Source organism: Lepidochelys olivacea, assembly GCF_965140295.1.
Source record: "Lepidochelys olivacea isolate rLepOli2 genome assembly, chromosome: 9".
Lineage (NCBI taxonomy): Eukaryota > Metazoa > Chordata > Testudines > Cheloniidae > Lepidochelys > Lepidochelys olivacea.
In genome coordinates this window covers 28,878,499-28,904,398 of record NC_140419.1, presented here as the reverse complement: position 1 = coordinate 28,904,398, position 25,900 = coordinate 28,878,499, and the positions used below count along the sequence as shown (strand labels likewise).

At 41.6% G+C, this 25,900-nt stretch overlaps 1 long non-coding RNA gene across 1 annotated transcript in view; it reads right to left on the bottom strand.

Annotated features, from left to right (window-relative positions):
• Nucleotides 1-13,301, bottom strand: part of LOC311526666 — a 49,357-nt gene extending 36,056 nt beyond the window's left edge. The window contains exon 1 of the long non-coding RNA XR_014713087.1: nucleotides 13,179-13,301. This is a non-coding gene — a long non-coding RNA (uncharacterized lncRNA). The remainder of the gene's footprint in view (nucleotides 1-13,178) is intronic.
• Nucleotides 13,302-25,900: the final 12,599 nt, after the last annotated feature.

The window sequence follows — 25,900 nt, the reverse complement described above, 5'->3', positions numbered from 1 at the left end:
TTCTAGCATTCTCTCGTACCATTCTGAGATGGGTCTGCCTTAGTTCTTTCTACCTAAAGAATTACTTTCAGGAACAAACTGTATTTCTAGCCTGTTAAATGAGACTATCTTGAGTACTGTATGTTCAGAAAATAGAACTTCGAATCTCTTGCAATGAACAATATTTAAGAGGTTGCATAGCATGGGTGGGATTAGTCGGAAGCTCTTAGTGTTGATTTAGCTCTGCTCCTATTGATGGTGGTTTTCCTATTGACTTCAATGGAAACTCACCAATACCGAAAATCGAGCAGAATAAAAGTAAAATATCAGATGTATAATCATGTTCTCTCTTCTACTATACATATGAAAGTGACATACAATCACAACGCCAGCACTTGTGTCACAATGGGATGTACACGGTGCAAACCACTGAGCTGCTTAACTAAAAGCAATGCCAGTCAAAGTGATAGAACCTTGGGCAGCGAAGTTTTGGGGCATCTGGTTCGAGAAAGATGGACAGCTATTAAATGTGGAACTGCTACAGTCACTCAAATTAATATTAAATCTTTTATTCCTTTCGACCTTCAACCCAGCTTCCTAGCCTTTTTATCTGCCTTTTCCAGTGCAGCAGCATTTCTTTTTGCCATATATTAATCAGAAAATTAACCCAGTGCTATTGGCACTAGATTCTGCCTCACTGTCTGAGAGTTTGGAATAATTTGCATTAACATGTACAGTGTTGCTTAGACACAAACGGTAGAATAAAGCCATAAATTGGAGAAAAAAATCATAGCAGCATAAAAAATTTATTGGCACTTAAACATATTTTTCCCTGATTGAAGCAGAATTCATGAAACAATTACAACCCCATGACAAAGGCTGGTAATGATTAGCCTTCAAGAACTGCTGTTATTTTCTGACAGTTCAGAAGCTGTTTTTGTTTGTTTCAGGAAAGGAAGCATCAAATCTTTTATGGACAACCCAAAATGAAGAGACAGAATAGTGCCTGTTAATTATCCAGTGTCAGCATTTCACTAAAGCTCCCACCGTAGAACAGAAGACTTATGTAATAATTTAGAATTCTAATTAATTCTTGTCACCCAAGCAGAGTTTTTGAAGTAATAACATGCCCTTTGTACCGAGCACTTCTATGTTTTCCACCTTTGTACAACATAATATAACCCAATTACAGTAAAGGAATTATAAGGGGAACAGCAGTTATGAAACAATTTTATTAAGTACAGCCAAAATGACAGAAAGAGAAATGTTAGAAAGAGAAAAGTCAATGTTGTAACAAGGTCTATTTTACATGAGCTCTTTCAGCTATTTCACTAAAATTTCTACCGCTACCTGAACAAAGATATACAATAATTTTATTTGTAGCTAAGAATTACTTCTACCATCTAGCAGTAACACACGTTACTTTTCTTGTTAACTTACAGTAACATAACAATGATTCCAAAGATCAGGGGATTCTTAATAGTGTTCATAAATGTGGACCACACTTCAGAAAGACCATCACCTATTCAAAACCATGCAACATCCTTTTGGCAACTAAAGCATTTGTTTATATAGAAAAGCAGTATTGGGAAAGACATTGTGTATTTTTATCTGCTTTTAATACAACATGTATTTACTCCTCTTTGAAAAAGGATTGCTCTCACCGTCTCTTCTGCTCTTTGTATCAGCTGCCTCTTCCATTTGTTCCTGCCCATGCTCCTGTACATGCTTCTCTGCCAACAGACCCCCTACGTCACTGAAAGGAACTACTGTACCCATTTCAGAAGTCGGATTTGTTTCACCCAAGTTTTGTGTACCCCCAAGTTTCACCTCACTTAAAAACTACTTGCTAACAAAATCAGACATAAAAATACGAAGTGTCACAGCACATTATTACTGAAAAATTGCTGACTTTCTCATTTTGTCTGTATGATATTTTAGTTTGTACTGACTTCACTAGTGCTTTTTGTGTAGCCTGTTGTAAAACTAGGCAAATATCTAGATGAGTTGATGTACCCCCAGAAGACCTCTGTGTACCCTTGGTTAAGAACCACTGCTGTAGGTCATCTTCTCCTCATTTCACTTGACAGGACCACATTAAGGCCCAGACACTATGACCCAGATCAATAAAGGGATTTACCCTAAATACTTTTGTGGCTCTGGGCCCTTAGGCCCTGCCTCTTTGAAGACATGTGATTATATCAGAATCTCAGCTTTCATTTTTTAAAAAGTAGATGTTTACCCCTTACTGTTAGAAGCTAGGACTGGACCACAGGGGATGGATCGCTCAATAACTGTTCTGTTAATTCCCTTTGAGGTATCTGGCACTGACCACTGTCTGAAGACAAGAAGCTGGGCTAGATGGACTATTGGTCTGACCCAGCGTGGGCATTCTTATGTTCCTCATGGTTGTGAAGGAAAGCTTGAAAACATGAATCACAGTTAACCTATGCAATGATGTTTGCCTGATTCTTCAGACAGCATGAAACAACAGTTCTAAGAAGTGTTCAATTCATCTGAATAGGGTCTTAACTCCAAGCACCAGTGCCCAGGAGGCCCCACCAACACTGCCCAAGCAGAGGTCTGAGTGCAGCTGGCGCAACCCACCCAGACAAGCAGATATATTCTGGCTGTTGGGTAAGTATTGAGGGTCGCCCTGCTTCTCCAGAGGGAAAGGGTGCCCCTGCTCCTCTGCTGATATTGCCTCATGCCACTACTTCTCTGGGTGAGGATGAGCGGGGGGCTGCCCAGCACTGCTCCAAGTGTGGGGGTGGGACCACCGTGCAGACATGGGGCTATTGGGGCAGAGATACAGGGCCTGTCAGGGCCCTGCCCTGGATTTTCTTAAACTCACTCTCCACTTGCCTGGGATTCTCAGGAAGAGCCCGTGTAGCTGAAAACAAGGTCTAGCAGAAACCTAAGTCAGATGACTTAGTCAGATGCCAGCTCTCTATTGAGAACAAGCAAGCAATTCACATGCTACAAGATGAAAACCAACATCACAAATTAAAACATGCAGCCTATTCAAGGACAACTTACTTTGGGTTAACACAACTTGGTGCAAGATGGTATCTCATGCAAGGCAAAAAAATAGCTAGATTTTAATACTGTAATTTGAATTCCATGATGATAGGTTGCGATCCCCGAGCATAAACACACAGCTGCGAATGGATATGCCATTGCTAAGGATCAAATGCCAGAAACCCAAGAGAATGACTTGAATGAAAAGCTCAAAGAAAAACAAATCCATAATTTGCCTTTTTTTCCTCTACCCTGAATGAGAGAGACATATTAACATCTGATACTTTCATATAATTGTAGAAACAACCAAGTAGGAACAGATGTATCCCAGCTGCATAGAAGAGTGAAATATCCTGGATAATAAGGATAAGCATTTCTTGCTGAGGGGTAATTCATTAATGGTATATCCTTAGCTTCCCATTACAAAACATGAAGAGTTTTATTTTTACATCACTTATGCAATACATAACACACACACAGAAAAGTGATGTGTAACATCAACATTCTGTTTAGCTTGACACTTGCATCTTCTGTTATTTTAAATATACACAGAAAGATCATGAACATTCCAAACAGGAGCATGGATCAAGACAAAGAAGGATGAAATAGCCCCAAATAAGCAATTTACACATCATTGCTTCTTGGAGAGAATGAAGGCCAAAAAAAATCCATCACAAGTTACAAGAAACTCTGCACAGCTTTAAATGACATAATACTGACTTTTGCAGGAACAATTAGCTGTTTTTTCATGAACATAAAATAATCCCTATAAACTTGATATAACAGCTATCCTCAAACACCTAGGTATACAGTATAAACAGATTCGGTACACCGATCATAAAACAGTCTGAAAAATATGACTGCATGAAAATAAGAGGAAAAATGGCACCAGCTTGCTAAGACTGACAAAAAATTGGTAGTTAGGCCTGTAAACTGGTGTCAGTCCCACCCTGCTCTTGCCACAATAGGTTATACATACATTGAATATTCTCAAATTTACTCCCTACCTGGGGTTTGGGTTTAACTGGTGACACAAATAACAACAAAACACACACAAATCTTAGCCTAAGCTTCCTAGACAGTTGGCTGTTCCAAGTGTTTTGCCTGCTCAACCTCCTGTCCGAGGCTCTAGTTCATTCTATGTTGAAGAGAAGCTTTTATAGCCTGACTAAAGTTAGTTGAATTCATATAAGAAACTCAGCAGTAATTCCACTGCATTTTCACGAAGGCTTCAAATACCTGACAGGATGCCTAAAACAAAGGAGTTCACCTGCACCATTATGTAGAGCCCTAGTATTCTACACTGTTACAAGGCCTAGTATCATGACCCTGGTGTGATGTCTTGCATTGGCAAAGAAGGTACTGTACACTCAGCCCCTGGCTTTGTCCCATCCATCTTGCAGGGGGAACAGATGCAGTAGACGGGGCAGAAATTTGGGATTGGAGCACAAGATACTCTGCCCTCTCTATTTTTTCCTTTCATATTCACATCATGACACTAAAATATTAACATGAGGTAAATCTACATGGAATGAATTTTATACATATGTATGATTATCTTCAACACTGTAATTATTTTAAAAATCCCCTTCTTTATAGTTAGAGACAATAGATATACAGAATATTTAAAAAAAATCAAGCAGATGTTCCTTATGGATTTTAATCATGTTTCAAAATTATAATATAGATGCATATGAATTATACTATATTCTGTATTGCCATTGCCTCTGCAGTTCCACTTTGTTCAATTCACTAACTCCCCATTGTTAGTAAAGTTTGAGCATGCCACCTGGACATTTTCTCTTCCACACTTTGCTTGCCCTTGCCCTGCCTATCCACTCTCCTGAAACTTCATCCCACTTCTCCTCCCCTCTGTATTTCAACCCTTTCATGTACCCTTCCAACTCTTTTACCAATTGCCACTCCATATCAGCACACATGACAATCAACAACTATATCTTTAAAAAATAAACATTCTTACATATACACATATTTTGGTTCCAAGAAACTCAAGCAACTGCATTATCTTATCTGTGTTTTTGTCCTCCCTTAACCTACCTTCAGACTCCCCTTCCCTCCCCCACTTACTGTTATCGTTCATGTTGTGCTTAAATTTAAGATTGAAAATTCTTGGGGAAGAGATGCTTTTTAATATATTTGTTCTGTAAACTGCTGGGTGCATTTAAGATGCTGGATAAATAATATTATTTCATAATGTTGTTAGTAGGTATTTCTGTTCACGCATATGGTCAAAAAACCCAGGAACCAGTCTGATCATTGAAAATTCTGCCCTGTTTCACCAAAATCCAATGTTTAGGAGACCACTGATCTACAATTTAAAAAGTAAGTGAGAAGTGAGGATTCATTGTTAAAATAGCATTTGAATTTTATAACTAGTGATATAGGTCAATATATTTTGAAATATTTTTGTTGATGTAAACCATGCTATAGTACAATTTAAATACCCTTTCTTATGTTCTATATTCTTTATGTCAATATTACACTGTCTCACCAGATAAAAAAAACACAAGTTAAAATTACTTGTCTAATGAGTACTGTGGTCTAGCATATTAAACATGGGCAAGGTTGTCATGAGAGTAAAATGCTGTAGAAATGCAAAATATTAAGGTCAGTAAGGGATAGGGGCAAAAATAAAACTCACCCCATTTCATAGAATCATAGAATCATAGAATATCAGGGTTGGAAGGGACCCCAGAAGGTCATCTAGTCCAACCCCCTGCTCAAAGCAGGACCAATTCCCAGTTAAATCATCCCAGCCAGGGCTTTGTCAAGCCTGACCTTAAAAACCTCTAAGGAAGGAGATTCTACCACCTCCCTAGGTAACGCATTCCAGTGTTTCACCACCCTCTTAGTGAAAAAGTTTTTCCTAATATCCAATCTAAACCTCCCCCACTGCAACTTGAGACCATTACTCCTCGTTCTGTCATCTGCTACCATTGAGAACAGTCTAGAGCCATCCTCTTTGGAACCCCCTTTCAGGTAGTTGAAAGCAGCTATCAAATCCCCCCTCATTCTTCTCTTCTGCAGGCTAAACAATCCCAGCTCCCTCAGCCTCTCCTCATAACTCATGTGTTCCATTCCCCTAATCATTTTTGTTGCCCTTCGCTGGACTCTCTCCAATTTATCCACATCCTTCTTGAAGTGTGGGGCCCAAAACTGGACACAGTACTCCAGATGAGGCCTCACCAATGTCGAATAGAGGGGAATGATCACGTCCCTCGATCTGCTCGCTATGCCCCTACTTATACATCCCAAAATGCCATTGGCCTTCTTGGCAACAAGGGCACACTGCTGACTCATATCCAGCTTCTCGTCCACTGTCACCCCTAGGTCCTTTTCTGCAGAACTGCTGCCTAGCCATTCGGTCCCTAGTCTGTAGCTGTGCATTGGGTTCTTCCGTCCTAAGTGCAGGACCCTGCACTTATCCTTATTGAACCTCATCAGATTCCTTTTGGCCCAATCTTCCAATTGGTCTAGGTCCTTCTGTATCCTATCCCTCCCCTCCAGCGTATCTACCACTCCTCCCAGTTTAGTATCATCCGCAAATTTGCTGAGAGTGCAATCCACACCATCCTCCAGATCATTTATGAAGATATTGAATAAAACCGGCCCCAGGACCGACCCTTGGGGCACTCCACTTGATACCGGCTGCCAACTAGACATGGAGCCATTGATCACTACCCGTTGAGCCCGACAATTTAGCCAGCTTTCTACCCACCTTATAGTGCATTCATCCAGCCCATACTTCCTTAACTTGCTGACAAGAATACTATGGGAGACCGTGTCAAAAGCTTTGCTAAAGTCAAGAAACAATACATCCACTGCTTTCCCTTCATCCACAGAACCAGTAATCTCATCATAAAAGGCGATTAGATTAGTCAGGCATGACCTTCCCTTGGTGAATCCATGCTGGCTGTTCCTGATCACTTTCCTCTCATGCAAGTGCTTCAGGATTGATTCTTTGAGGACCTGCTCCATGATTTTTCCAGGGACTGAGGTGAGGCTGACTGGCCTGTAGTTCCCAGGATCTTCCTTCTTCCCTTTTTTAAAGATTGGCACTACATTAGCCTTTTTCCAGTCATCCGGGACTTCCCCGGTTCGCCACGAGTTTTCAAAGATAATGGCCAGTGGCTCTGCAATCACAGCCGCCAATTCCTTCAGCACTCTCGGATGCAACTCGTCCGGCCCCATGGACTTGTGCACGTCCAGCTTTTCTAAATAGTCCCTAACCGCCTCTATCTCCACAGAGGGCTGGCCATCTCTTCCCCATTTTGTGATGCCCAGCGCAGCAGTCTGGGAGCTGACCTTGTTAGTGAAAACAGAGGCAAAAAAAGCATTGAGTACATTAGCTTTTTCCACATCCTCTGTCACTAGGTTGCCTCCCTCATTCAGTAAGGGGCCCACACATTCCTTGGCTTTCTTCTTGTTGCCAACATACCTGAAGAAACCCTTCTTGTTACTCTTGACATCTCTGGCTAGCTGCAGCTCCAGGTGCGATTTGGCCCTCCTGATAACATTCCTACATGCCCGAGCAATATTTTTATACTCTTCCCTGGTCATATGTCCAACCTTCCACTTCTTGTAAGCTTCTTTTTTATGTTTAAGATCCGCTAGGATTTCACCATTAAGCCAAGTTGGTCGCCTGCCATATTTACTATTCTTTCGACTCATCGGGATGGTTTGTCCCTGTAACCTCCACAGGGATTCCTTGAAATACAGCCAGCTATCCTGGACTCCTTTCCCCTTCAAGTTAGTCCCCCAGGGGATCCTGGCCATCCGTTCCCTGAGGGAGTCGAAGTCTGCTTTCCTGAAGTCCAGGGTCCGTATCCTGCTGCTTACCTTTGTTCCCTGCGTCAGGATCCTGAACTCAACCAACTCATGGTCACTGCCTCCCAGATTCCCATCCACTTTTGCTTCCCCCACTAATTCTACCCGGTTTGTGAGCAGCAGGTCAAGAAAAGCACCCCCCCTAGTTGGCTCCTCTAGCACTTGCGCCAGGAAATTGTCCCCTACGCTTTCCAAAAACTTCCTGGATTGTCTATGCACCGCTGTATTGCTCTCCCAGCAGATATCAGGAAAATTAAAGTCACCCATGAGAATCAGGGCATGCGATCTAGTAGCTTCCGTGAGCTGCCGGAAGAAAGCCTCATCCACCTCATCCCCCTGGTCCGGTGGTCTATAGCAGACTCCCACCACTACATCACTCTTGTTGCCATTTCTGGTTCCTGTCTGTGCTTTTAGAGCACACTGCCACTTTCTCCTGTTCCTTTGGCAGATGTTTCAAGATTGAAACAAATGTCACTTTTTGAGCAAAAATCGTTATTTTGAAATTTTGCAAACATCAACCTTGATTACTATGTCACTATCACCACCATAGTGGCAAACTATCTGGAGAGCCACAAAAATTTGCAATTTTTTGTAAAATCACTCCTGTTTTCTTGAATTTTCAAAGCACAAATCCCTCAAAAATATTCCTTGAAAGATACTATTAGAGCTGGGTACACTAAGTAACAAAATATGCAAACAAAAACCTCTCCTTCTAAGGTTTTCTGTGCTTTGAACAAAAAAAAATAAAAAAGGAGCCACTCTCCTAAATCCAAAAAAACAAATGCTACACACCAGAGGAACAATTTTGTTTACTATAACTTTTAGAACATATATGTTGTTATTATTAACTCTCTAGCAATTAAATGTTTTTTTGTTTGTTGGATTGTTGGATGGTTGGTTTTAAATGGATGAAGCAAATCAGATGTTGCAATATGCAAGTTTTTAGCGCATAACAAAGACAGGCACAATTGTTCATACAGTCTCCAGTGTAACATCTATGTTATCTGCAATAATGGAAGACCTCATGATTATACTTCCTAGGCCAGGGTGTAGCACTACATCTTTGGGAGTTGCACATGTGCAACTGAGATCAGAATCTGGCCAGATATTTTCTTTCCCAGCCTAACCAGCCAGAATCTTAGCAATAGATCATCCTACAGCTACAAGGCCAAACTCAGCCCAGGTGTAATGACATTTACTATAGCAGAGTTGAAACTTCTTACCCCAGGGCTACAAACACCATGGCAGGACTTTCAGCAGAACTTTTACAGATAAAATAACCTGGAAAGTACCATTCACACTCTTCCGGCATGTCACTTCTCAAAACAAGATAGTCTTAGTTCAGAAGCAAACTTTTGCAACGCCACTGCCCCATTCAAAACACTGCCAGTATGAGTATGTACAGCACTACAGTAGTGTCAGTTTACCTCACCTGGTGTTAGGTAATCTGTGCCTTGGTTTCCCTTGCTCTCAGATAGCTGGGTTCTTCAGTGATTCAGTGGTTTTACTGCTTTGGCCTTCCAGCTAAAGTAAACAAGCCATCCCCTCCCAGAGTAAACAAAGTTCAAAGCACACACAATACAGCTTTGGCCCTCCCCAGGCCACAGACTTCACCCCCCTCAGTGGAGGGCTCACTGGGCTAGACAATTTCTTGGCCACCCCAACCCAAACAGTTCATTCTTGCTTTGCTTCTCAGTGCAGAACACACACAGTTCTTCAGCCCTGGGCTACAGAGCGGTCCATACCATCTCTCTAAGTGAGAACTATGTATTACAGGTTCCAGTCCTGGAACCCTAACCACAAAGGACTGCCTGGCCTTCTCCCAGGCCAGCTTCGTACACTGCCTGGCCTTCTCCCAGGCCAGCTTCGTACACTGCCTATCTTCCTTTAAGGCAGCCCAGGAGTTAGCACCAGAAGACTATTAAGAGCTGAGCAGAGACACATCCTGCTGCTGACAGGGAACCAGCAATAGTTCTAGTAGGCGGAATGCAGCCTATAGGCAGCAGACCACTGTGGAGGGCACAAAGCTTGGTTTATATAGTGCTGCACCCATTTCTCAGAAGGCTTACTTTACAATCTCATGAGCCTCTGCAGATTACAACTCACAGAAGACCTGTCTTCATGCAAACTTGAAGCAGAGACATACAGACCCAGGCCTGTCCTGAAAGGGACATTAATCCTGTGGCAAGCATCTTTCACAATGTGTCCTTAATCTTCTTTGGTACCTCTAGGAGTTGCTATAATACATATAATACTACTAACCATTTTTATCTGTTGCAATGATCTATTCCTCTGGACATTAAATTTTGGGTTAAATTTGGTCTTCTACAGTGTACTGAGTTCTGCAACAGAGATGGGTGCTCTGTTTACCTTGAGCACTTTACCTCCACATGAGTTTCCTTTGCAGATCAAGGGATACTGTGGAAGTGGAATTTTCTGTTGTTTTTTTCATTTCTTTCTCCCCCAGAAACAATTGGAATCTGATATACTTGCAATTAACATCAACCAAGAACAACTCCTCTTAAATCAGAGAGGATCATAAAAATACCATGGGCACCTTGAAGCAGGAATTAGCCTCTAAAGTTTTTGGAAAATGCCTAGCATATAGCAGAAGTCACCATTAATAAGTAACAACAAAACCTATATAAACACACTAGCAGCCAAGATAGTGAAGCAATATGTAGAAATGTAACTTGACGTGAAAAAAAAATCATTACTAGCATAAACCATTGATTGCACTCTCAAAGGACAGGCCCTCATATAAATATATAGTAACACTAGTCAGCTCCTCAGGGCAGAGACTCTGTGTTACATATTTGTACACATCTAGTACAATGGGGCCCTAGGCCTATAGGTGCTACCGTAATATAAAATCCTATTACTGAGCCATGATAGTGGCACCACAGTTGAGGATATGACTATTTCTATCGTAAGCTCATCTTCCACACTCCATTATACATTTACACCTTTCCATCAGAAAGTTATGTGCCTCACCCATCTCTAAACAAAGAATAACGGTGTATTTAGGCTGGGATTTCCACAAGAATTTCAATAGGATTTTGGCACCTAATTCCCTTAAATCCTATTGAAAAGCAGCCTTTTTTATTTAGTGGCAAGTTTGAGTTTAATTGGACAAGGAGCTTTTGAAATAAGGGACAATAAAATAGTCATTTTTCACCTTTTGAAAAGTCTAATGACTTTTGTCCATTCGTAATTTAAAAGCTTGTTCTAAAAACTTCTAATTTCCTTTTATGGCAGTTCTCAATTACAACTAATATGTGGGGCTATTTTTACTGAAGTTAAGTGTAAAATAATGGAATAATTACATTATTAGAGGTCAAATATAGAACTTTCATTATGTGGGGGTTTCACAGGATAGTATAATTTCTATGAAATGTCCTGCAGACATTAGGAGCAACAATAAAGATCTGCAGAGGTTGTAAACTCAATGATACAAAGAGCTATGGCTTGCCAGGGTTACAAAGGAATTTACTTGTGTATCCTATGAGAGAAATATCTATGATCATAACACTTACAGCATAATGCAGCACCCACAAAAGTCAATGGGAGTTTTTCCATTAATACTAATGGGAGCTGGATCAGGCCATTACTTTCCACTTTACATTTCACAGTGCATCTCAAAAGCTGAGAGAGAGAAATATAAATGGCTAAAAGTACTTACAGAGCTGCCATGGTTTGTACGTTCTAGGAGAGAAATAATTACAGTTCATGGAACTTAGAAACTGTGCTGGTTTGCTACTACAGCTGCAATTCATGACACTGATAAGCTCCGTTTGCACAGCTGAGAGAGGTCATAAGTGCCATATGTGAAAGAATTGTGGTTTGCAGCAGTTAGAAGCTTCAGTGGCAGAGCTGCCAGAGCTTGTAACTGCCACAGTATAATTCAGTGCAGTTACTAGACTGCTTGGACCTTGGGATATTATGACTACCCTAATACGTGTAAGCTTGCAAAAATAGTCAAGAGAGAGCGTCTGCGCATAACCTCACTTCATGCAATTTTTAGTCTCCATCAGACATCTTGTGTTGCTGATAAACTCTGAGCCTGCTACATATGCATTGTAATACCCCATGAACCCTTTGTTTAATGGCTTGTAGAGTTTGCAAGCCCCTGCAACCAACACTTTATAGGTCCCGATGGCAGATTTTACAATTTCTGCCAGCCTTGCAAAGAATCCAGTGGAGATTGTAACTCATGCGAGCTCCTATCACCCACTTGTCAGATCTTACATGAGCCATGAATCATGGTGACTTGTATTTATTATGAATCCCTTATATATCAAACACTTGTGAGTTACAAGGTTCATCAGCTTCCGGGTAGGGCTTGTAAAGTCCTGAAAGCATTGAAATAAGAGACTTGCAAAGATTATTAGAGAGACAAGGTGAGTGAGGTAATATCATCTATTGGACCAACTTCTGTTGGTGAGAGAAAAGCTTTTAAGCCACACAGAGCTCTTCTTTAGGTCTGGGAAAGCTACTTCGAGCGTGACAACTAAATGCACGGTTGAACAGATCATTTAGCAGAAATAGTTAGCACATATTCTAAAGCGGGGTTCTCACAACAAATTTTTTGGTGTCCTCAGAGTGCAGCCACCAACTTTTTTCTAAAATAATTAACTTTAGGAAAAACAAATAAATATGCATGTATACGCATCCAGATCATTGTAATTTATTTATGTAGAGGTGGGGGGGGGGTTTGTGGACTCAATAATAAAAATAATGCTGTGGAAGGTGATATTTGTATCTTTGTTAATATCACTTTTCACAGCAAGTCCTGGGAAATTAAGAGTTGGATGGAGGGGTGGGAGATGAGGCAGCGGGAGCCAGGGAGGATAAATGTGGGGCTGGGGAAGGGAGCGGAGAACAGGAGTGATGGATATGCGGGGCCCCGCTGCAGCCGCGTGGTCGGAACTAGGAGTTGACACCTGGGGCTGGAGGTCAGGGCCCTGAGCCAGCATCCACTGGAGCCTGGGGTCGGTGCCCACTGCTGCATGGCCAGGGCTGGGGGATTGGCTCCCAGGGCCAGGGGTCAGTGCCACACAGCCAGAGCCAGGGATTGGAGCCCACCACTGCGCGACCAGGGGTTGGAGCCTGAAGCCCCATGGCTGAAGGCCAGGGCCACATGGCCAGAGCAGGGAGTCAGCACTCAGGGCCAGAGCTGGGTGTTGATGTCCGAAGCCCCGTGGCTGGAGCCTTGGTCCACAGCTAGGCTCCCTGAGTCCCTGATGCCCAACCACCTCAGGGCTGAAGCCCGAGCCCCACTAAGCCTCCCCGAAGAGAACTTACCTTGCTCCTTCAGCATTTTGCCTCACCTGTCTCCAGAGGAAGTGCAGGGTGGCGCATCCAGGTACAACAGGGAAGGAGGGGCAGGACCGATGCTTCCCCTTCCCCCCCATCACTGCCCAGGAGGCTGTCATGGCTGCAGGGAAACTCCCTGGTGGTGGCATTTGAGAAACGTTGTTCTAAAGGGACCGTTCAAAGAAGACTGGCCCATTAACACCTCTGCAGTCATAGGACAAAAAGAGGGGGATAGCTGGTTACAGATTGTTATAATAAGCCACAAATCCAGTGTCTCTATTCAGTCCATGATTTTTAGTGTCTAGCGGAGTTATGGATTTAAGTTCCCAGGCTTGTCTTCTGATGGTGTTGTGCAGGTTTCCTTTGAGGATGAGGACTGTTAGATTAGATATCGAGTGATTGCTTTGTGAAAAGTGTTCACCCACAAGTGATAGGGTGTTTTTGTCTTTTATCATTTTCCTGTGTCAGTTCATTTGAGAGTATAGTGATTGTCTGAGGTAGCTATATGAGGGTTGTCCATTTGTAAATAAATATTTGAGGTAGGCAGCTATGCCGTCATTGTGAGGGATGGTGGTGTATAGGGAAGTGATATCCATGGTGGCAAGGATGGTGTTCTGGGGGGGAGGGGGTTGTCAATGTTGTGGAGTTTGTGGAGGAAGTCAGTTGTGTCCTGGAGTCCTTTATGCGGTCAGTGGTTTGAGGATGTTTCTAGGAGTCCTAATAATCCTTCAGTAAGAGTGCCGTAGCCAGATATGATGGGTCTGCCTGGGTTCTCTTGTCTGTGTACCTTGAGAAGCATGTAGAAGCATAGGTGCTGGACTAAGTTTGGTTCAATGATTCTCAGCACCCCCACTATAAATATTGTTGCAGCACCCCTGTGTACAAGGTCTCAGGGGTGAGTTTCTGGGGCATGAGTTTGTAGAGTTTCTCTTTGAGTTGTTTGGGGAAGGATTTGATGATATCCTTAAGTTCTTGGGTAAATTGTGGTGTGGTGTCTTCTCTGAGTTCTTTATAGTAGGTGGTGTCAGACAATTGTCAGTTGGCCTCATTATCGTACTCATCACAGTTGAGGACTACATTGGTGTCCCCTTTGTCTGCTGATTTGATCACTATCTAGTGGTTAGATTTCAGGGGCTGTATGGTGACTCTTGGTGGTGAAGAGATTATGGTGTATGCATACAACATTTGCAAAGATTATAGACTTCTCAAGTTCTTTGTGTACTTTGTGAACTCCAAAATGAAAGACCTATGGAGATTACAAAACCTGCCTGCTTGCCAATGCTGAATATAAAATGAACCATGAGTCTGAGAAGACTGGCTCCTGAAGGTTCCTAGCATAAGTCAGAGTTTGTAAGCCTGAAGCCCCAAAATTAAAAGCTCATGCAGTTTGCAGATTCCATGAGACGGTCCAAACAGCTTCTAAACTTAGTAAAAATGCAATTATGGAGTCATGAAGATAATAAAGTCTGCCAGATAGTTGAAACAACACTTTAAAAGAAAACAGGTTACATTTGGTTCCCAAAAATGTTAAAACAAGCTAAGAGAGCTAAGACAAACAGGAGAATAGTTAACATGAAATATTTAAAGGACTTTTTTTCTTTTTTTAAAACAAATGTACCCTTGCAGTGATCTCATCCCAAACAGCAATGGGCTAGTTTATAGCTACAAAAATATGAAGTTTGATTAGAAATTTTCTATCCTCTAAACCCAATTATTTTATTATTGTTCAAACTGAGAAAAAACAGAAAACTGAAATAAACAACATAAGTAGTGAAAAGTTTGATTTTAAAATATTCCCTTACTTAATATTCTAAGGCCCCCAGTCTATGATGAGCTATATGCAGGTGAACCTCTGTGGCCACACAGGATTGAGGACTAAGTCAGCAGTTATCAAAATGTGGTCTATGGGGAGTGGCTGGTGGCATGGTGCTGGTTCCTCCTTGTTTCCACATTATTGTAGAGTAAAACAAGCTCAAAAGTACATTAAAGTACATCTTTTTTCATGTAAACCAATTGCTGCAAGGATGTTATGTGATTATGAATGAAAGCAGCTGAGGTCAGCACAGTTTGTGAATGGGAGGGGAGGTGGTACACAAGACAGTCTCTTGCCAACAATGTGGTCCACACTCTGAATAAGAACCTCTGGTGTAGATTTATTTTAAACAGATTTTTTTTAAAAACATGCTTATGTGCTTTCTCAGATTATTTATAGAGACATTTATATAGACTGTTCATGTTCCTCCAATTTATTATCCTATTGCTTGATTATAATTGTTCAAGGCAGATTGAATTATACAAGGTAAATAGTATAAATCAAAAGCCCATGCAGAATTGTACTGCAAAAAAAACCCCAAATCAAGATCTGTAATGATCTTATCTCCTTACACTCAATTACAAAAAAGGTACCTTCAATGGGAAAATCTTACTTTTATGATGGTTCTTCTATTGACCTATTTTTTCTGAAATCCCCTGAAAAGCTATGAGTACTTTTTAAACTTTGAGATAAAAAGAGTGAAGTAGGTCAAAGTACACTTACATCTATTTTTTGTTATTGAGACATGCTGTACTGTAGCAGCCAGCGTCAGCCTGAATTGTATGAGACCTGGAGGATCAGAATGGTAATAAACTTAAAGCAAGCTGTATTCCCTATAGGTTTAAATGCAAAATAAAAATGTAACTTTTTATTGCCAGTTTAAAAAATTGTGCTGTTTTTCTTCCCTTTTAAGGTAAAGTATGAAGTGTTTTGGAAAACAAACAATAAAAAGTATTATTAGAAAGAAGCGAAGATGTTATTTTCTTCAGTCAAAGAATACAGTATCATTCTAGTGTATCTTTAAATTGCAAACAGCAATAGCAGCATGAATGACGCAGTGCTTAAATTGCAAATGCAGTATTTAAGACAAAGCTTGAATTCAAAGAACGATGAGATGAGATAAGAAAGAGTCACATGGGTTATTAAATTATCACTGGAGTCCAGACATTCCACCACAAATCCACATAATATTTTAAATTGCCATACATGGTATCATCTTATACACTAAATATCTACCTTTGCTTTGCAAACAGGGACCGCTAACAGGGAGTTTCAAGAGGGAGTTTGGAAAGGGGGCGAGGTACACTTGCCATTCTTTAAAACCTTTAAACTAAACCATAATCAAAACTTCTTGATTTAAACAAACACCCTATCATTAACCTAGCTAGCTGTAGGAGAGAATGCAGGCAGAAGCCCAGCAGCAGAGTGGGGGCTATCTTGTTTATTGCACTCAGTGTAGCATGTATGATTACCTGCCCTGTGGGTGAGTGGCATATGTGTGCATTCGGTGCAAGGAGCTCCTGGCCCTCAGAGATGGTGTATGGGCTTTAGAGGCCAGGGTGGTGGAACTAGAGGAGCTAAGGGAGGCAGAGAGGTATGTTGATGAGGCTTTCTGGGACACTGTAGATTTGTCCCACCTCCAGTCAGACAGCCCCTGCGCTGTTAAAGAGGATGAAAGGCCCAGAGAAGGAGAGCAGTCAATGGGAACAGAGGGAAACTTTCCCATAGTTGGGACCTTCCTTCCAGATGATGTTGGGGTATCCTCTCGCACTGAGGTTACCTCTCCGGGGGAGGGAACTCCAGTCATTAGGAAAAGCCAGATGTTAGTAATGGGAGATTCGATCATTAGAAACATAGATAGCTGGGTTTGTGATGACTGGGAGAACCATTTGGTGACTTGCCTGCCCGGTGCAAAGGTTGCGGATCTCTTGAGGCATCTAGATAGACTTATGTGTAGTGCTGGGGAGGAGCCGGTGGTCGTGGTACATGTAGGTACCAATGACATAGGGAAGGGTAGGAGGGACGTCCTGGAGGCCAAATCTAGGCTGCTAGGAAAGAGACTGAAATCCAGGACTTCTATGGTGGCATTCTCAGAAATGCTTCCAGTTCCACATGCAGGGCCAGGTAGGCAGGCAGAGCTTCAGAGTTTCAATGCGTGGATGAGACGATGGTGTAGAGAGGAGGGGTTTAGATTTATTAGGAACTGGGGAAACTTTGGAGATAGGGGGAGCCTATACAGGAAGGATGGGCTCCACCTAAACTAAAGTTGATTCAGACTGCTGGCACTTCACATTAAAAAGGTTGCAGAGCAGTTTTTAAGAGATGGGGGGAAGCTGCAGAGGCGCACGTGGATCGGACAGAGACTTCCCTTAGAGGAGAGGCTATTGATAGAGATTCTCTAGGTTTTAGTCAGGAGGAGAGGATGGAACAGGATAAAGTATGGGCCAGATCAGATGAGAAACAGTCACAAGAATCTGACACATCAGAAAAGGGCAGACAAATAAACAATGACAAATTTTTAAAGTGCTTGTACACAAATGCTAGAAGTCTAAATAATAAGATGGGTGAACTAGAGTGCCTCATGTTAAAGGAGGATATTGATATAATAGACATCACAGAAACCTGGTGGAGTGAGGACAATCAATGGGACACAATCATTCCAGGGAACAAAATATGTTGGAAGGACAGAATAGGTTGTGTGGGGGTGGGGGAGTGGCACTATATGTGAAAGAAATTGTAGAATCAAATGAAATAAAAATCTTAAATTAATCCACATGTTCCGTAGAATCTCCATGGATAATAATTCCATGCTCTAATAAGAATATAACAGTAGGGATCTATTATCGACCACCTGACCAGGTCAGTGATAGTGACGATGAAATGCTAAGGGAGATTAGAAAGGCTATCAAAATAAAAAACTCAGTAATAGTGGGGGATTTCAATTATCCCCATATTGACTGGGTACATGTCACCTCAAGACGAAATGCAGAGACAAAAGTTCTCGATACTTTAAACGACTGCTTGTTGGAGCAGCTGGTACAGGAACCCACAAGGGGAGAGGCAGCTCTCGATCTAGTCGTGAGTGAAGCGCAGGATCTGGTCCAAGAGGTAACTATAACAGGACTGCTTGGAAATAGTGACCATAATATAATAACATTTAACATTCCTGTGGTGGAAAGAACACCTCAACAGCCCAACACTATGGCATTTAATGTCAGAAAGGGGAACTATGCAAAAATGAGGAGGTTAGTTAAACAGAAATTAAAAGGTACAGTGACTAGAGTGAAATCCCTGCAAGCTGCATGGACACTTTTCAAAGACACCATAATAGAGGCTCTACTTAACTGTATACCCCAAATTAAAAAAAAACACAGTAAAAGAACTAAAAAAGAGCCACAGTGGCTTAACAACCATATGAAAGAAGCAGTGAGAGATAAAAAGGCATCTTTTAAAAAGTGGAAGTCAATTCATAGTTAGGTAAATAGAAAGGAGCATAAACACTGCCAAATTAAATGTAAAAATATAATAAGAAAAGCCAAAAAGGAGTTGGAAGAACAGCTAGCCAAAAACTCAAAAGGTAATATGTTTAAGTACATCAGGAGCAGGAAGCCTGCTAAACAACCAGTGGGGTAGCTTGGACAATCGAGATACAAAAGGAGCACTTAAAGACGATAAAGTCATCGCAGAGAAACTAAATTAATTCTTTGCGTCAGTCTTCACGGCTGAGGATGTTAGGGAGATTCCCAAACCTGAGCCATCTTTTGTAGGTGACAAATCTGAGGAATTGTCACAGATTGAAATGTCACTAGAGGAGGTTTTGGAATTAATTGAGAAACTTAACAGTAACAAGTCACCGGGACCAGACGGCATTCACCCAAGAGTTCTGAAAGAACTCAAATGTGAAATTGTGGAACTATTAACTATGGTTTGTAACCTGTCCTTTAAATCAGCTACTGTACCCAATGACTGGAAGATAGCTAATGTAACGCCAAAATTTAAGAAGGGCTCTAGAGGTGATCCTGGCAATTACAGACCGGTAAGTCTAACGTCAGTACTGGGCAAATTAGCTGAAACAATAGTAAAAAATAAAATTGTCAGACACATAGAAGAACATAAATTGTTGCGCAAAAGTCAACATGGTTTCTGTAAAGGGAGATCATATCTTACTAATCTATTAGAGCTTTTTGAGGGAGTCAACAAACATGTGGACAAGGGGGACCCAGTGGATATAGTGTACTTAGATTTCCAGAAAGCCTTTGACAAGGTCCCTCACCAAAAGCTCTTACTTAAATTAAGTTGTTGTTGGATAAGAGGGAAGATTCTTTCATGGATTGAGAACTGGTTAAAAGACAGGGAACAAAGGGTAGGAATAAATGGTAAATATTCAGAATGGACAGGGGTAACTAGTGGCGTTCTCCAAGAGTCAATCCTATTCAACTTATTCATAAATGATCTGGAGAAAGGGGTAAACAATGAGGTGGCAAAGTTTGCAGATGATACTAAAGTGCTCAAGATAGTTAAGACCAAAGCAGACTGTGAAGAACTTCAAAAAGATCTCACAAAACTAAGTGATTGGGCAACAAAATGGCAAATGAAATTTAATGTGGATAAGTGTAAAGTAATGCACATTGGGGAAAAAATAACCCCAACTATACATACAATATGATGGGGGCTAATTTAGCTACAACTAATGAGGAGAAAGATCTTGGAGTCATCGTGGATAGTTTTCTGAAGACGTCCACGCAGTGTGCAATGGCAGTCAAAAAAGCAAACGGGATGTTAGGAATCATTAAAAAAGGGATAGAAAATAAGATGGAGAATATCTTATTGCCCTTATATAAATCCATGGTATGCCCCACATCTTGAATACTGCGTACAGATGTGGTCCCCTCATGTCCAGTTTTGGGCCCCACACTACAAGAAGGATGTGGAAAAATTGGAAAACGTCCAGCAGAGGGCAACAAAAATGATTAGGGGACTGGAACACATGACTTATGAGGAGAGGCTGAGGGAACCGGGATTGTTTAGTCTGCGGAAGAGAAAAATGAGGGGGGATTTGATAGCTGCTTTCAACTACCTGAAAGGGGGTTCCAAAGAGGATGGATCTAGACTGTTCTCAGTGGTAGCTGATGACAGAACAAGGAGTAATGGTCTCAAGTTGCAGTGGGGGAGGTTTAGGTTGGAGATTAGGAAAAACTTTTTCACTAGGAGGGTGGTGAAACACTGGAATGCGTTACCTAGGGAGGTGGTGGAATCTCCTTCCTTAGATATTTTTAAGGTCAGGCTTGACAAAGCCCTGGCTGGGATGATTTAGTTGGGGAATGGTCCTGCTTTGAGCAGGGGGTTGATGACCTCCTGAGGTCCCTTCCAACCCTGATATTCTATGATTCTATGATTCTATTCTATGATTCTATGATCTCAAAAAAGATATACTGGCATTGGAAAAGGTTCAGAAAAGGGCAACTAAAATGATTAGGGGTTTGGAACGGGTCCCATATGAGGAGAGATTAAAGAGGCTCAGACTTTTCAGCTTGGAAAAGAGGAGACTAAGGGGGGACATGATAGAGGTATATAAAATCATGAGTGGTGTGGAGAAAGTGAATAAAGGAAAAGTTATTTACTTGTTCCCATAATATAAGAACTAGGGGCTACCAAATGAAATTAATGGATTGCAGGTTTAAAACAAATAAAAGGAAGTTCTTCTTCACTCAGCGCACAGTCAACCTGTGGAACTCCTTGCCTGAGGAGGTTGTGAAGGCTAGGACTATAACAGAGTTTAAAAGAGAACTGGATAAATTCATGGAGGTTAAGTCCATTAATGGCTATTAACCAGGAGGGGTAAGGAATGGTGTCCCTAGCCTCTGTTTGTCAGAGGGTGGAGATGGATGGCAGGAGAGAGATCACTTGATCATTACCTGTTAGGTTCACTCCCTCTGGGGCACCTGGCATTGGCCACTGTCGGTAGACAGGATACTGGGCTGGATGGACAGTTGGTCTGACCCAGTATGGCCATTCTTATGTTCTTACCCTTTACTGTCAGTAATTGATACGAATAAAATAAATCAAGAGGTGTAATTAACATTTGACAATGGCATCATCTTTAACAGTGTAAACATATGCAGAGAACTATATATATAACACTCCTTTCTGTTCAGTTGCTTGAAGAGTGAACAAGGAGTCCACACCTGAATGTGTTTCTTAAAATACATTTACTAGAACTAAACCAAGAAAGGATGTATTCCCTCAGTGTCATCAATCCAGCTTTCATCACAAAAAAACTCAAAAGAAGAGCAAAATTTTCAAGAACAAGTTTGGTTCTATAGGACAAGTTCATTCTTAGAGGCAGCATCCATCTCTTGCTTTGTTAGTTTTCCAGCAATAGCTGCTAGTTATCTGTCATATGAATATGTTCTCAGTATATTGTATTTGAAACAGCTGGATCAACTTGAAACCAACTGGAAAAACATGTTTCGAAAGAAAGGCAAAAGAAATGACCTGTAACATTAGAAACACAATATGTCCTACATGAGGTTCCTACCAATCCGGTTTTTATCAACTCAGTTATTTTTGTTATCATTCAAGGTCTCCAGTTTTTATTGTGCTGCTCTTAGTGGCATTTCAGACGTGTCTGGCTTCCAATCCATCTTCTCAGTCTTTTCTGTGTTTTTTTGGTCTCTAGAGAAGAATTGGGAATAAAATGGCCACAAATATGTAAGGATATGTCTACACTACAAGTGCTACAGTGGCACAGCTGCTGTAGCCCTGTAGTGTAGACCCTTACTGAAGCAATGGAAGGTGGTTTTCCATCACTGAAGAAAGTCAACCCCCCGAGAGGCGGTAGCTAAGTTGACGTAAGTATTCTTCCGTCAACCTAGCTGAGTCTGCTTAGGTCTTCCTAACTATATCCCTTAGAGGTGTGAATATTTCACATCCCTGGGGGGCATACCTAGATTGACCTATGTTTTATGTTTAGACCAGGTGTAATTCAACATCTTCACTTCACATTCCTCTCTGTCTGATGCAGGGCATGCTGAAAAAATTAATTGATTATCTAGTAGGAAAGTGAGAGGGGTAGTCAAGCAGACAGTTCCCCTCCATCAATGGTAGGAAGAGACTAAGTCAAGGCTAGAAAATGTCAGGACTACTGTATGGTTCAAAAGCAAATATTTTTCTCGGGATAACTTTCTGCCAATTCAATCAGAATTCAGTGAAACATTGCAGTAGGAAACATCGTTGTTTTAATACCTCTGCATAGAGTGGTGGCATTTTATAATAATCCTATGGAGAAGTGGGTGGAGATGTTTTCCTCTCCCAGCTGTCATTCTAATAAAAAAAATGTTCTATCAACTTGAGCCATACCTACCTCTGCTAATGAATGAAAAGAGCATGTTGTTACTGCTTGTAGTAGAGTGGTTTGTTCAGTCAACGGGCCTAGTGGTCCAGGCCTCCGAGTCAACTCTTTCTATCAGTTTTTTGCAGGACGGTTTGGTCGGCCAGCAGGCCTATTGGTCTGGGCCTCCAATTCCAGTCTTTCTGTTAGTTCAAGGTGTCCCTGCCCCCTCGATGAGGTCTTAGCTGAACTGGCCTCTTCGATGATAACCTCTAGCCCTGCCTTCCTTGGTGCCAGGGACATAGCTCCAGAGTAATTAGGGGGACCTCTCCACAAGGTTCTGGTCCAGGACCCTGAAAGTGGATCAGCATGCACTGCCCTAAGTTCAGCCAACCCACTTGCTCACCTTCCCCTACACTGCTTCCTACCACCATTGCATTTTAGTTTAGGGCAAGGTCACAGTGGACTTATTTCAGAGTAACAGCCGTGTTAGTCTGTATTCGCAAAAAGAAAAGAAGTACTTGTGGCACCTTAGAGACTAACCAATTTATTTGAGCATGAGCTTTCGTGAGCTACAGCTCACTTCATCAGATGCATGCCGTGGAAACTGCAGCAGACTTTATATATACACAGAGAATATGAAAAAATACCTCCTCCCACCCCATTGTCCAGCTGGTAATAGCTTATCTAATGTGATCATCAGGTGGGCCATTTCCAGCACAAATCCAGGTTTTCTCACCCTCCACCCCCCCACACAAATTCACTCTCCTGCTGGTGATAGCCCATCCAAAGTGACAACTCTTTACACAATGTGCATGATAATAAAGTTGGGCCATTTCCTGCACAAATCCAGGTTCTCTCACCCCCTCACCCCCTTCCCAAAAACCACACACACAAACTCACTCTCCTGCTGGTAATAGCTCATCCAAAGTGACCATTCTCCCTACAATGTGCATAATTAAGGTGGGCCATTTCCAGCACAAATCCAGGTTTTCTCACATCCCCCCCACACCCATACACACACAAACTCACTCTCCTGCTAGTAATAGCTCATCCAAACTGACCACTCTCCAAGTTTAAATCCAAGTTAAACCAGAACATCTGGGGGGGGCGGTAGGAAAAAACAAGAGGAAATAGGCTACCTTGCATAATGACTTAGCCACTCCCAGTCTCTACTTAAGCCTAAATTAATAGTATCCAATTTGCAAATGAATTCCAATTCAGCAGTTTCTCGCTGGAGTCTGGATTTGAAGTTTTTTTGTTTTAAGATAGCGACCTTCATGTCTGTGATTGCGTGACCAGAGAGATTGAAGTGTTCTCCGACTGGTTTATGAATGTTATAATTCTTGACATCTGATTTGTGTCCATTTATTCTTTTACGTAGAGACTGTCCAGTTTGACCAATGTACATGGCAGAGGGGCATTGCTGGCACATGATGGCATATATCACATTGGTGGATGTGCAGGTATACGAGCCTCTGATAGTGTGGCTGATGTTATTAGGCCCTGTGATGGTGTCCCCTGAATAGATATGTGGGCACAATTGGCAACGGGCTTTGTTGCAAGGATAAGTTCCTGGGTTAGTGGTTCTGTTGTGTGGTATGTGGTTGTTGGTGAGTATTTGCTTCAGGTTGCGGGGCTGTCTGTAGGCAAGGACTGGCCTGTCTCCCAAGATTTGTGAGAGTGTTGGGTCATCCTTTAGGATAGGTTGTAGATCCTTAATAATGCGTTGGAGGGGTTTTAGTTGGGGGCTGAAGGTGACGGCTAATGGTGTTACTTTACTTTCTTGTCTTTACTTACTTTACTTACTTGTCTTTACTTTCAAACCGACACAGTCTAGGGCCAATGCATGCAGCCTTCTCGAGCCCTTCCCAACAGTTCTCCCTTCCTCTTGGGAAGTGTCTAGGATGGCAGAAGAGTCTCACCGCTGTAACCCTTGCATGAACAAGGAGAGAAAACAGAAGTAAGGAAACAGAGGTTAACAATGGACAAAGCATGAATTCACGAGTGGCCTCGTAAATAACAGCTAGTCAACAGATAAGGAAATAGTAAGAAGAGTAATGTGTGATAAGCTTGTAGCTGCAGTTTTGCTTACTAGCATATTTTACAGCTTGTGGACAGTTGAAGATTTGTACAGGGGATGGTTACAAAAATTAGTATGGAAATTATGAAGTGGCGTACAATGTAAAATGTAATGTGCATGCATTAGTCTGTTTTAGAATATGTATATAATCTGATTTATTATTAGGTGCTTCAAGTGATAGGTCCCTGTACTCACCCCATTACACTAGAGCTGGATCACCTCAACACAGTGTTCTTGTACGACAATTTAAAAAACAACAACCTGTGATGAGCCCAGATTCAAGCTAATTTCCTGGGAACTGGGTGGAAAGGTCTCGGAGAAAAATCCCAACAACAGCCAGATGGGCTCGGTAGAAGTTTCCTCTCCTATTGCTGAGGCAATCCCTGAGGAGTGGGGCCTTTCTGGCCCACTGCTCTACCCATTCCCCTGTCTCTGCCTTAGTGTGGCGTTTATAAACCCCGTCACACTGCTGTTACGGTATTGCTAGGATAACCTGCTGGCCTTTGTGGACACTGATTTCCCAACCCAGCAGTTTTCCAAACAGCAAACTACATAAAACATTCACTACAAACAAACCGAGTCACCCAACTGTGTTTCATGCAACTTCTAAGTTGAGAATTTGAGTGCAAAAGGGAAAACAATTCAAAGTCATTTTCTCTGCAAGTCCTGTATCTTGATGCCTTTGCACAAAAGGAATATGTTTTTATTATTGTATATGCCATTAAGGAGGCATGGGATAGAAAAGTCCTGTGGCTCAGTTTCTGTTGCTTGGAAACCATAATTTTGAATGCCCTGGCTTTTCTGCATTTAAATTCTCAAGCATTAACATAGTATTTGCACTGAACTTTATTTGTTTGGGTTATTTTAAAATGAAAAGAAAAAAAAATAAGTGATTGCACATTGAAATAAACATGCATGCAACGTGAGATTCAACTGGTTAAGAAAAAAAGACTAAAATACAAGACTGATCACAAACTGAAATAATCACATGCTTCTGCAGGGCTATAATAATGCATAATAATATAATAATAATCAGAGGCATCATCAACCCTGCTATTATTTCAGTTTCCCTGGTTTGGATGCATACCTTGGCCCAGAAAATCCACATAAAATAGATACAGGGCCAGATACACTAATGCTGCTTTACAGTTCTCTGTAAGTTATGTTCTCTGTAAGTTATGTTTTCCTCTGCCAGAGCAGAGTAAAAGGGCCTTAGTTTAAATGACAATCAAGCCCACAGTGAATAGATGTGTACAGTCACATCCTTGCAGGGCATCCCAGGATACAGGGTTCAAAAAAGCATTGGATAAGTACACCATTGATCTGATCCAGTATGACTATTCTTATATACAATATACAATGTTCTTATATACAATAAGGAAAACTTCAGTATCGCCATTTACAAATGTTTAGCCAGAACTGTCACCACTATGAAGTGGAAAAACATGTTGTTACTCCTATAGTACAGCTGGGCTGGGCTGATTCTCCCATCCAAAGTCTTTCTAAACAG